The following is a 12,235-nucleotide window of genomic DNA, read 5'->3' as shown; positions in this document are numbered from 1 at the left end:
TCTGTTTAGGTAAGGAAATATCTATGAAAGTTTATCCAATGGGTCACAGATTGTTTAACAGCAATATAAAACACTTCAGTATAAAGCATTTAATATAGTATTGTGGGTTATCAACTTCATGAAGCTTCCAAACTCATATCCTATAATATTTGTATTGAGAAATGGTGATAAAATTTCCTATATATTTTCAATTGAAGAACAAAATATTGTTCGGGCTTCACACACTAAAAAAACAAATGTAAGAAAATATGCCATCCTCTCAAAAAACATGGAAAAAGAAACCGCATCTGGACAGATGCCCCAACTTTGCATACTTCAGTGGTCTCACTACATTGTTACCCAGTTCCTATTGTCCTTACCTGCTCATATTTTACAAATGTGTACTCCAGGCTTCCTGAAGTATTATGAGAATGATTTTATACGGTATAATGTGATGTGGCAACTTTCAAAATCATTCTGGAAAGGCCTGTGCTTTGGAAAGACAGAGATCTGTCCATTCTTGTCTATTCTGTATACATATGTAATGTACTTTTGGTTTAAAAAGCAAGAAATAAACCAAAATGTATAAGATGAAGTAAATGGAAATCTCTCATTGATCCCAACATCTAAGGACATTTATTATTTCCATAATATTTCATGATGGTTAATTTATTTATTTAGAGCATTTTATATGTCTGCCCAACTCAACATGATTCTGGACGGTATACAAAAATTATCAACAAGCACAAAATAAAGCAACTGATATTTTATTTATTTATTTATGAGACTTATATACCGCTTTAAGTGCAAGCACTCTCTAAGCAGTGTACACCAGTAAGCAATGTGTGTGTATATATATATATATATATATATATATATATATATATATATATATATATGTTTTCTGAGGTTTTCGCGGGTATTTGTATGTAGGTCTTTGGTTGCTCGGGTTTTCTCCCGCGTAAAATTGGAATTTTAAAAATCCAATTTTACGCGGGAGAAAACCCGAGCAACCAAAGACCTACATATATATATATATATATATATATATATATATATATATATATATTATATACACATTGCCCCCAACAATCTGGGTCCTCATTTTACCTACCCCGGAAGGATGGAAGGCTGAGTCAACCTTGAGCCGGTGAGATTTGAACCGCTGACCTGCTGAACACAGTCAGCTAAAGTGGCCTGCAGTACTGCACTCTAACTGCACTCTAACTGCTGCTGCTGCACTCTAACACCTGCTGAAATAATAAAATAGTAACCATAACTATAATTTGCTATAATTTATTCAGTTAGGAATACTGCTCATCCTCACTCAAAAGCCTGGGCCCTGGGGAAACAGCCAGATCTTAATGGCTTTTCTAAAAGCTTCAAGGATTGCAGCCACCTGTATCAAGATACTATTTTAAAAGCAGGGACATTCAGTAGAGGCCACAGAAAAGCCATGCCTTCAAAATTCCAAACAACTACATTGTTTCAATGGTTCTTTCTCTCAGTAAAAAGTGAAATAGATTTGAACATCCTATCCTTGGCTTACACTTCCTCAGCCTTCTTCTCCATTATAAACATATTGTCAGTTATGGTGAAAAAGAGACCATGATATTTATCAACCTTCTCTGGTTTTCAGAACATTTTCATCAGGGCAAAGAAATCTGCAATCGATTTGAACAATCAGGATGTGCCTGTATTTCCTGTAAGAGGTACAGTACTATAATGGTTTCCTCATTTCCCCATGGCCATTCCAGTTATGATGATGGGAAAGGGTATGGAAAGTTTGAACACAAGACCCTGCTTCATGGGATTTCTTAGAGCTTTACCCTCTCCCTATTTTTTTTTTTAAATCTCTACATGAAGCCACTGAGTGAAGTCACCTTTAGACATAAGGCAAGGCATCACCAGTACATTGACTATAGTCAATTATACATTTCTGCCTCAAATCAGCCAGGCAATATGGTTGAGGGTTTTTTCCTGATGTCTGGAGGCTCTGGGAATCTGGATGAGCAGTTTTTGATCCTTCCTGGACTCACAGTCCTACTGAAAAAGAAGTTCTTCTTGAGAAACTAAACTGTTTTCTGGAGGTTAGGAGGTTGGACTACTGTAATACAGTACACTCTACACTGAGTTGCCCTTGAAGAGAATTTGGAAAGTACAATTAGTCCAGAATGCAGTAACACAGACAGTTTTAGGAGTTTCACAATATGCTCGTATACTACTCTGCTCTGTGAGCTGCAGTGGCTCCTAGAAGGCTTCTCGTGTAGTTTTAGGGGCTGATGATCATCCATAAAGCCCTACATAGCAGAGGGCCACATTATCTGTAGAACTGCTTGTTTCAATTATCTCTGCTCCTACTACCAAAACTAGCAGAGTGGGCATGCTCCAGAGCTTGTCTATTCAATAGTGACATATTATTAGGCCTAGGAATCATGTTTTCTCTGCCACAACATCTGCTCTTTGAACAATGTCAGCCTAGAGACTGAGAATGGTCTTGACCCTATTGGTCTTTCATAAGGCATTAAAGACCTAACTGTTCCCTCAGGATTTTGGATTGGAAGATTAAGCAGGGTTGAGAATTTGTGAGTTCCAGTCTTTGGACTAGACATGGGATGATTTTAGTCCTTGTACACTGTTTATTCTAGATATTCATTTTATAATGTGTTATTTGGTTTTCATCATCTAGAGTCACTGTGATATGGGCAGCTATATGAATTGTTTAAATCGGTCAATAAAAACATGTTTAGCTGAAGTTTAGTAAGGTCATTACTCAAAAAAGTCCAGTTTCTTAACTAGGTAAGGAAAAGCAAGGAGAAGAAAGTTTGGGAGCTTTATTGTATCTTAAGAGATTCTGGGTTGTTGTTATATTTAATTGTTGTTTTTGTTGTTTTGTTGTTGTTGTTATTAATTAATTAATTATAAATGGAGCAAAATCTGGCACAACCTGAGAAGGAATTGGTGATTCTTTCTCCACCTCCGCCTAATTCCCTTAATTTTACACCAGCAATTATATTAACAGTTTTAATTGCTGATTGTTACATAACAGGCAATCATACAAAGGTACACCCTTTGTATTAGGGTGGCTAATCGACCACGTTGTCTTGGTTGAAACTGATTTTCTAGATCCATTTCAAACCACTTAGCAAGAAACTTAATAGTAACTGGTGTAATCATCTTGTGAACTGTGTCAGGAAAAGAACAGGCTGAGTGTGACTCTGCTGATCCTCTTGAACCTGTCAGCAGCTTTTAATACCACTGACCATGATATCCTCCTGGACTGGCTGTCTGAATTAGGATGCAGAAGCTTTATTTATTTATTCCATTCTATGGCTGCCCATCTCAACCTGGTGTTACTCCTACTTGGATGGTCATTTCCAGAAGAAGGTATTGGGAGGTTTTTCTTCTGACTCATAGTATTTGGGTTTTGGAGTCTCTTATGGTCCCATGTTATCTTCTATGCTTTTTAACATCTATATGAAGCTGCTGGAAGTGGTTATCCAGAGATGTGAGCTGAGATGTTGTAATATTCAGTATATAATAAATAGTGCTGTGGAAGGGTAGCAGATTATATGAGGATCAACAAGACGACACTCTAGACAAAACAGAGATACTATTTAAGGACATAGTATCTGTATAGTTGAATGATGCTCTGCTGGTAATGGAATGGTCTGTACTCACGCTAAAAGAATAGGTTTACAGTTTAAGGATAATTGTAAACGCATTGTTTAGTTGAGGTTCAGGTGGCCTCAGCAGCGTGGAATGCCTTTCTTCTGATTTACCAAATGCAGCTGATTTATCACCTTTTTACCAGAATTGGGATATTTTCTAATCCAATTTTCTAATCCAATTCTGCTCAAGGAAGACCCAATAATATAATAACAACAACAATAATAACAATAGTAACAGCAATAATAATAGTAACAACATAATAATAATAATAAAGTTGGAAGGGACCTTGGAGGTCATCTAGTCCAACCCCCTGCTCAGGCAGGAAACCCTATATCATTTCAGACAAATGGTGTTCAGTCTCTTCTTAAAAACTTCCAGTGTTGGAAGCATTCACCGCTTCTGGAGGCAGGTTGTTCCACTGATTAATTGTTCTAACTGTCAGGAAATTTCTCCTTAGTTCTAGGTAGCTTCTCTCTTTCGTTACTTTCTATCAATTGCTTCTTGTCCTGCCTTCAGGTGCTTTGGAGAATAGTTTGACTCCCTTTTCTTTGTGGCAGCCCCTGAGATATTGGAACACTGCTATCATGTCACCCCTCGTACTTCTCTTCATTAAACTAGACATACCCAATTCCAGCAACCATTCCTTATATGTTTTAGCCTCCAGTCCTCTGATCATTTTTGTTGCTCTTCTCTGTACTCTTTCTAGAGTCTCAACATCTTTTTTACATCGTGATGACCAAAACTGGATGCAGTGTTCCAAATGTGGCTTTACCAAGGCATTGTAAAGTGGTATTAACACTTCACGTGGTCTTGATTCTATCCCTCTGTTAATGCAGCCTAGCATTGTGTTGTTGGTTTTTTTGGCAGCCGCAGCACACTGCTGGCTCATATTTAAGTGATTGTCCACTAGGACTCTGAGATCTCTCTCACTATTGAGCAAGGTGCATTTGGTTTTACTTGCCTAAATGTAGAACCTTACTTTTTCACCATTGAATTTCACTTTGTTATATAGCGCCCAACGTTCAAGTCTGTCAAGATCCTCCTGTATCTTAAGCCTATCTTCTGGAGTGTTTGTTGTCTATTCCTGCCAGCTTAGTGTTGTCTGCAAATTTGATGAGTTCCCCATCTATCCCCTCATCCAAATCACTGATGATGTTGAAGAACGCTGGGCTCAGAACAGAGCCATTGGGGCCCCCACCGCATACTTCCTTCCATGTAGATGCAGTTCCATTGAGGACCACACGCTGAGTACGGCAGGTCAGCCAGCTATGAATCCACCTGGTGGCAATGCTGTCTAACCCACATTTTTCTACCTTATCAAGTAGTAGGTTGTGGTCTACTTTATCATACCATTTCAGACAAGTGGTTGTCCAATCTCTTCTTAAAAACCTCCAGTGATGGAGCAATTGTTCTGTCAGAAAATTTCTCTTTATTTCTAGGTTTGTTCTCTCCTTGATTAGTTTCCATCCATTGTTTCTTGTCCTGTCTTCAAGTGCTTTGGAGAATAAGCTGACCTTCTCTTCTTTGTGGTAGCCCCTTAAATATTGGAAAATTGCTATCATGTCACCCCTAGTCCCTTCTTTTCATTAAACTAGCATACCCAGTTCCTGCAACTGTTCTACATATGTTTTAGCCTCCAGGCCATTAATCATCTTTTTGCTCTTCTCTTACTTGGAAAAAAAATAGTCTTGCAACAGTTATTCATGTTCAATTTCTCAACTAGATTATTACAATGCATTAAAAGAGGCTGTTTTTTAATATTCTCAGGAACTTCAGTTGGTTCAAAGTAAAGTAGCTTACATGCTCACTGAAATTGGCTGATATGCACCTATTATGCCAGTACTTCGCCATGTACACTGCTTGCCAGTTTTTCTGGGTCCAATTCAAAGTGCTATTTTTCATCTTTAAAACCATAAAAGTCTTGAAACCAGATTCTCTGAAGGAGCACTTTCTCCCATATGTAAATACCTGAACCTTAAGTTTTTTTAATGAAGTCTTTTTTCAGATACCACCCAAGGGAGGTGAGATGTGCTTCTACAAAAGAGAGAGCTTCAGTAATAAATAGCAGGAAAATTTTGTATTAGAAAGATTTATTATATTTACTAGCACCAATCTATAATAAATAAAATCATAGCAATTCAGCAATAGATGATGAACAGGTTGCACATATTTCAATAAATAAACTACACAGGAAAAATATCCCATTAATTCTGTATGACCCTAGACATTACAACTTAAAGAATATTCACACTAGGATATTGTTCAATGTGGTTCACAGATAATCCTATGTCAAAATATAATGTCTTCCATAAGGAATTGACTGCCTTCACAAGAATCACTATGCCATAACATGTTTATTATAAACTATAAGACTATACATACACACACATACACCTGAAACAACATAGCGCATAAAAACCAACAAAAATATTTCCAGTACTCCATAAAGCAACACGTCACTCACATCCAACAAACAATTTTTGTGAACTTCAACCACATACTACCTAGTACTTATGGGACAAGCCAGGTCTTCAAGGCTTATTGGAAGGCTAGAACAGTGGTTCTCAATCTTCCTAATGCCACGACCCCAACCATGTGGTCGTAAGTCAAGGATTACCTGTATTTCCCTGCGGGCGGGGCAGGAGGAGGTGTGCACGCTCCGCCTCCTCTCCTGCGGCTGCACGCGGGCTGTCGCCCAGCAACCGCCTCGGCCCAGGAGCACCACGCATGCATGGTGCCGCCCTCTGTACTGGCCGAGGCGTAGCTGGCAAGCGGCAGCAACGGCACAGGCCAACCACTGGCTGGGCCACCAGCTGGCCCAGCCCAAGGGAGGTAAGCCACCCGGCGGGCCCCACGTGTGCCAGCAACCCACCCTGCGCCCGCCGCTGCCCCGCTAGCCTTACCTTGGCCACCGCGCATTCGGTGCAGCAGCAGGCAGGCCCAGGCGCTCCTGGGTGGCCATGACATGCGGCAGCGAGGGTGCAGGCCGACCACCGGCTGGGCTACCAGCTGGCCCAGCCCATGGGAGGTAAGCCACCCGCCAGGCTCCACACACGCCAGCAACCCTCCCTGTGCCCACTGGCCTCCCACCTCCCACCCCTGGCCCTCTTTTACTTACATTTAGTAGTTGCTCAGCAGGGAGGGATGGAAACATCCAGAAACCTCGCCTTAGCTGTAGACAACTTGCAGCACCATTTGCAGACTGGGGCTTTTGGCGGGCTCAAAAGGGCAGAGACAGCCTGGACTATTCCTATTGGCTTTTGAAAGCCAATAGAATTAGACTCTATTCAAAAGAGTCTATTCTATTGGCTTTCAAAAGCCAATAGATTCTATTGGCTTTCGAACGCCAATAGAATAGAGTCTCTTGAATAGAGTCTATTCTATTGGCTTTCAAAAGCCAATAGAATAAGAGGGAGTATCACAGCTAAGGAAAAGGGGAAAAAATGGCAGACTGCGTTGTTTGGTGACCCCCGTGAAATGGTTGTTTGACCTCAAATGAGGTCGCGACCCACAGGTTGAGAACCGCTGGGCTAGAAGGTGAGGCTTGCTGATTCTGAGACAAAAGGGTGTTCCAAAGGTCAGGGACCGCTAGTGAGAAGGCATTTTACCTAGGTCCCATTGGATGCAACAAGTTTATATATATATTTATATAATGTGCGTGCACACAAAGATCCAACCTTTTGCAGGCAAGAGATCTCATTTGATCTTTGATGCCATACTCCCAAAAGTACTGATAGACAAAATTAAATTAAATGTATATTTAATTGCATTAAATATTAGTTATGTATTTATTAATATTGATTATAATGGAACTTTTATTAAAATAAGTAAATGTTATTATACCATGTATTTGTTCATTTCTATTCCTAACATAAGAACTTCTGGAGATCCCTGTGTGCCATATCCAAATCTTTGGAGGGACTCCAATTGTGCACCTCTATACTAAACTGTTCAGGTTAATGTAATGTAGTTACTATTATATTACTATTCTGGTAATGTAAATAAGCTACATTATACCTAGAGTGATATATGAACTTTAACTATTAATGTTATACTAAACCTGAAAACATAAGTTAGAAATTGCATTTTATTCATGAAGTAGTAACATGTGCTACTGCATTACTTCTGTAATTCACAACTCATTCAATCCAGGACAACTACATTTATGACCATTATAGAGCAAATTATTTTAAGGAAGTGAAATTTAGTGCTTTCAGTCATGGGACATATTTGCAACTATCACACCTTTCTTTACAGTATTCATGAGAGAAAGTTTTTTTTTTAATTTCCAAAGAGAAGCAATAAAAATATATGAGAGCTTGCAAGTAGAAAATATATTTGAAGTTCAAATGTCTTCAACAGACAACAAACAAGCTGGACTGCTCATAAGTACTTCAAGGACATCATCAGGATGAATCTCACACCTGATTAACAGGTCATGATGAACATTTTTCAGTTGCATTCATGGAATTATCTAGGTAATTCCATGAATGCAACTGAAAAAAAATTTCATCATGACCTGTTAATCAGGTGTGAGATTCATCTTGATGATGTCACTGGAGTACACATGAGCAGTCCAACTTGTTTGTTGTCTATAGTCTGAGAAGACAGTTTGTTACTCCACTGCTGAATCTCAATCCTTTGTGAACACTACTAATGCTATTACTAGGAAAAGTTACATTTTTATCTCATTAAAGGAAACATTAATGATTTTTACAGTGTTCTCTTCTGTTTACTTCTTATTCAAGATGATCAAAGCTCAATTCAAGATGATCCATATTCATATCCATGCCAACTATCAGACGCTCCAATACTAATCTTAGAAGTATTACAGTTGAACATATAAACTATAGTCCAGTGGTGGTGAACCTATGGCACGGGTGCCAGAGATGGCACTCAGAGCCCTCTCTGTGGGCACGCGCGCCATTGCCCCAGTCCTAGGCCTTCAGCTGGATTTTATAAAACCTTTTTGCTTTAGGCCTCCGCTGCCGTATGCAAAAAAAAAGGTTCAATCAATCAGTCAATTTCAACTTCTTGCGGGAAAAAAAACATCTTGCAAGGTTGGAATTGATTGATTGAACTTTTTAGTCCCACCCAGTCTGCTGTTACCACTGTAGCCACACCCACCCAATGGGCCACACCCACCCAATGGGCCACACCCACCCAGCACCCAACGATGCATAAGTGGGTTTGGGGTTGCAGTTTGGGCACTCGGTCTCTAAAAGGTTCACCATCACTGCTATAGTCCTTCAGCTCTTTTCCTATTACTATGTTAAAAACCATACCATGTTCATCTTTTAAACTTCTGTCATTCCCCATATTCCTTTTCAACCTCATTACAGCACAAAGCTATATATTCTGCCCAGATGCAAGTACCATATTGCAACATTCTACAATACTTTCTTAATTATATATTGAATAAGCTACCTCATAAATATGCTTGAAGTTTGACATTTCACCATACTTCTCTAACCACATATACAAATATTAATTAATGCATGAAATTCTAAGGCTTTGGAAACATTAAGCACATGCTTAAGCCCATAGTTGTATCCACATTTAATGTGATCTACTTTTAATTACTGAGACTCACTTTTGAATGAGTATGGACAAGATCAGTCTTCATCTCTCTTTCACTGAATTCAGTGTATTGGTATACAACATTTACCTTAGTCTGGATTGTGCATTGTTTCATGTTATATCAAATTCATTCTTTATTAAACTATTTTTGTATAAACATGCCGACATTTGACTTAGAAATATGCCTGACAATGAATCCTACTTTTACACTTCAGAAAAATCAGAGGGTAGGAACATTTTAGAATGTATCTTCCTAATCACTGTAACTTTCCAAAAATGAGCCACAGAGAATGCAGTCATATTACAGCAAGTCAATTAGAAAATGCCAGCGGATGGGTGGAGAAGGTATCATGCTTCAATCCTATTCAACAAGTTTCCACACTAGCCAAGCACAATTCTTGCTAACACAGCACAACCAGTTTTGTTTAGCAGCTGTTATTTTCTGCTACCAGCTGCTGTCATGTTAGACCTCGCCATATTCACCTATTTCAAATATTCTCTATTCTGCATAGACCTATTAGTAAATCCAATAAAATGTTTATTAAAATAGACATACTAGTAAATTCAATAAAATGTATGTTGAAATCATAGCAGTCCTAAAACTCTTTACATGGATCTATTTATTTTATCTTGTTTTAATACGCAAAGTATAACCAGCAATGTTTCCAACTAACTTATTTATGTTCAGATTGGATTGCATAAGGATTCCATACACTAATAAAACAAGTGGGAAGTATCATATATGAACAGGAAAATGATAAATCCTCCTTCAGCTTATATATCTTTCTTTCAAAAAATAAAAAGTGGGGAAAATATATTTATGTTAAATATTCATTCTACTACAAAAGCAAGAGAACAAGAGAAAATGTTAGTAATGGGAGGTGCCAATATAGAATATGGTCCCAAACAATTTTTATTTTAATCCACAAATCAAATACACTCTATAAAACAATGAAGATTAGTTTTTTTTCCTTTAACAATGAGAGACTACTGGAAATGGAAAGCACTGTAACTGCCAGGAAAATCTCTGCATACATAACTCAAATTAGTTTTCTACACAAAGATGCTTCATTTCTTTACAGATTTACTGTGCAGATGATGAGACAAACTTATTTGGGAAAAGATTCACGCAGTTTAGTCAGAATCAACCAGATAGAGATTAAAAGGGGTAAAAGGCAGTGAGAAAGGAAAAGGTAAGGGAAAAAAGTGAAACAGATTTAATTTACTTACAGAGCATGTCGCAAAGCACTTTGCCATCGAGATTGATTTTACTGTGAAATAACCTCCTTCCCTGCCCTCTCCTAATTATGTCAAGAAGAGAATCCACTTGCCATTTATTCTTTACTGCAACCTTTCCGGAGTCTGAACGGGACTTTTCCAAAGTGAGTGAAGAAACTACGAATCCTACTTTGGAAACGTTACCATCTTAAAATAAAACATCCCAAGGCAATCCCCCATATCCTTTGCCCAGCACCACCGTCGCCACCGGCTGGCTCACTTTACCTGTTGCGAAAACCCAAGACAAAAAAAAAAAAAAAGGTCTCCTTTAGCTGCAAAATCCTAGGAGCAGCCCCCAGAGCGCTTCAGATAAAGCCATTTCACTGGTTATTCCTTCGGGGGGGGGGGTCCTGTCTAAGCGAGTCGCCTTCGGTTCTTCTCTCAAGCGCTCAGAGTGCGAACGTGCCTCACTTCCTGCCTCTCAACAACAACAACAAAAATTGAGTCTGGATATCATTTCACTCGGCGAAAAGTTAGGGAGAGGGGAAGGAGAAAGGAGGAGAATCAACGCGGGCTGCCCTCTTCGCCAGCTTTTCTTGACAGAGGAAGCACAAGGCGAGCTTTTTTTTCTCCGAGCGCTCAAGGTTTTTCCTCCCCTCCCCCCTGTCCGCCCTTTCCTTCCTCGTTCCCCTTTTGGAGGCGTTCCCATTGGCTCCAGCCATGCGGAAGGATACGGTGTGGTCATTAAAGTACAGCCCTCTATGTTTGAAGCCCCATTACCTCAGAGGCCTGGAATGCTCGGCAGGGGGAATGTCAGCAATGGGACAGCTGCTGCCGCTGCCCTGGCTGGAAGGAGCGCGGAGGGGGAGGCGGTGGCGGGGAGCTGGCAGGCAGGGCTGAACGGGAGATGCCGAAGGCACACGTCTGTCCCTAACTTGCCATTCCTCTTGGTCGTTTGCGCCCGCTGTAGCAAGAACAAAGCCTTTTGCCCGTGAAAACTCGTGCCCCAAGACTTCTCTCCTTTTTTACTGGACTGTTTACATCCCTCTATCGTCCAGAGGGGCGTTACGCAAAGAAAAAAAGGACACGGACAGATGAATAACAAACTACAGGCTTGATTGCAACCGCGTAATGTTTGGTTCTTTGCTAGCTTATATTCAAGCAATCGACAAGTTTCATTGACAAGCGTTACTGATTTAAGGAAGCACATCATCCAGCCATGCCTGATCAGGACCCATCTGATTTTCAAAACGATGATGCTCCAGAGAGCAGGTGCCATGATAGAATAGATTCTCCTGAGACCCACTAGTAGTTGATACATGTCTGCATATGGGATTTAGTGTATGCCTTTCCTGCCTGACCAGATAGGATGGGTAAAGTACAGAGTGTCAGTCAGTCCCTGCCCCTCATTGCTATATTTCATGCTACGTGCTTCTTTTCTTAGTGCTTTGTGAAGATGTGCATAGGAGTATAATAGCTCTGCTTATCATTTTAGACCAGCATTTGGTTAACTAGATGCTGTGAAGCATTTGCAAGCAGGAGCTAGAAACCTATCCCTTATCCACCACTGTTCCCTTGAAAGCTGGTATTTGGAAGCATGCTACTCCTAATTGAGACCTAGCCTTCAATTCCCTTTTAAAGCCATGTGACTTACCAGCCATCACTACATTTTGTGGCAATGAATTCAAGTTAATTCTGCATTACCTGAGGAAGTGTTTTAATTATTCTACATCACCTTCCAATCAGCTTCACTAGATGGCCCTTGATCATAGCCTTTTAAGTCCAA

The 12,235-nt window shown here is 39.7% G+C and overlaps 1 protein-coding gene across 10 annotated transcripts in view; it reads right to left on the bottom strand.

Annotated features, from left to right (window-relative positions):
• PTPN21 (protein tyrosine phosphatase non-receptor type 21) overlaps positions 1-11,632 on the bottom strand; it is a 57,727-nt gene extending 46,095 nt beyond the window's left edge. For 6 of the 10 annotated variants that reach the window (XM_039333448.1, XM_039333453.1, XM_039333451.1 and 3 more), the window contains exon 1: positions 10,462-10,716. The gene's annotated coding sequence lies outside the window, so the exon portion shown is untranslated. The other 4 variants (XM_039333450.1, XM_039333449.1, XM_039333452.1 and 1 more) reach the window with 4 other exon arrangements.
• Positions 11,633-12,235: the final 603 nt, after the last annotated feature.

The sequence above is a fragment of the Crotalus tigris genome, unplaced genomic scaffold (assembly GCF_016545835.1).
Source record: "Crotalus tigris isolate CLP2741 ecotype Arizona unplaced genomic scaffold, ASM1654583v1 scf7180000024506.1728113, whole genome shotgun sequence".
Taxonomy (NCBI): domain Eukaryota; kingdom Metazoa; phylum Chordata; class Lepidosauria; order Squamata; family Viperidae; genus Crotalus; species Crotalus tigris.
Note: the sequence above shows the minus strand (reverse complement) of the source record. Positions and strands in the feature narration are given on the sequence as shown.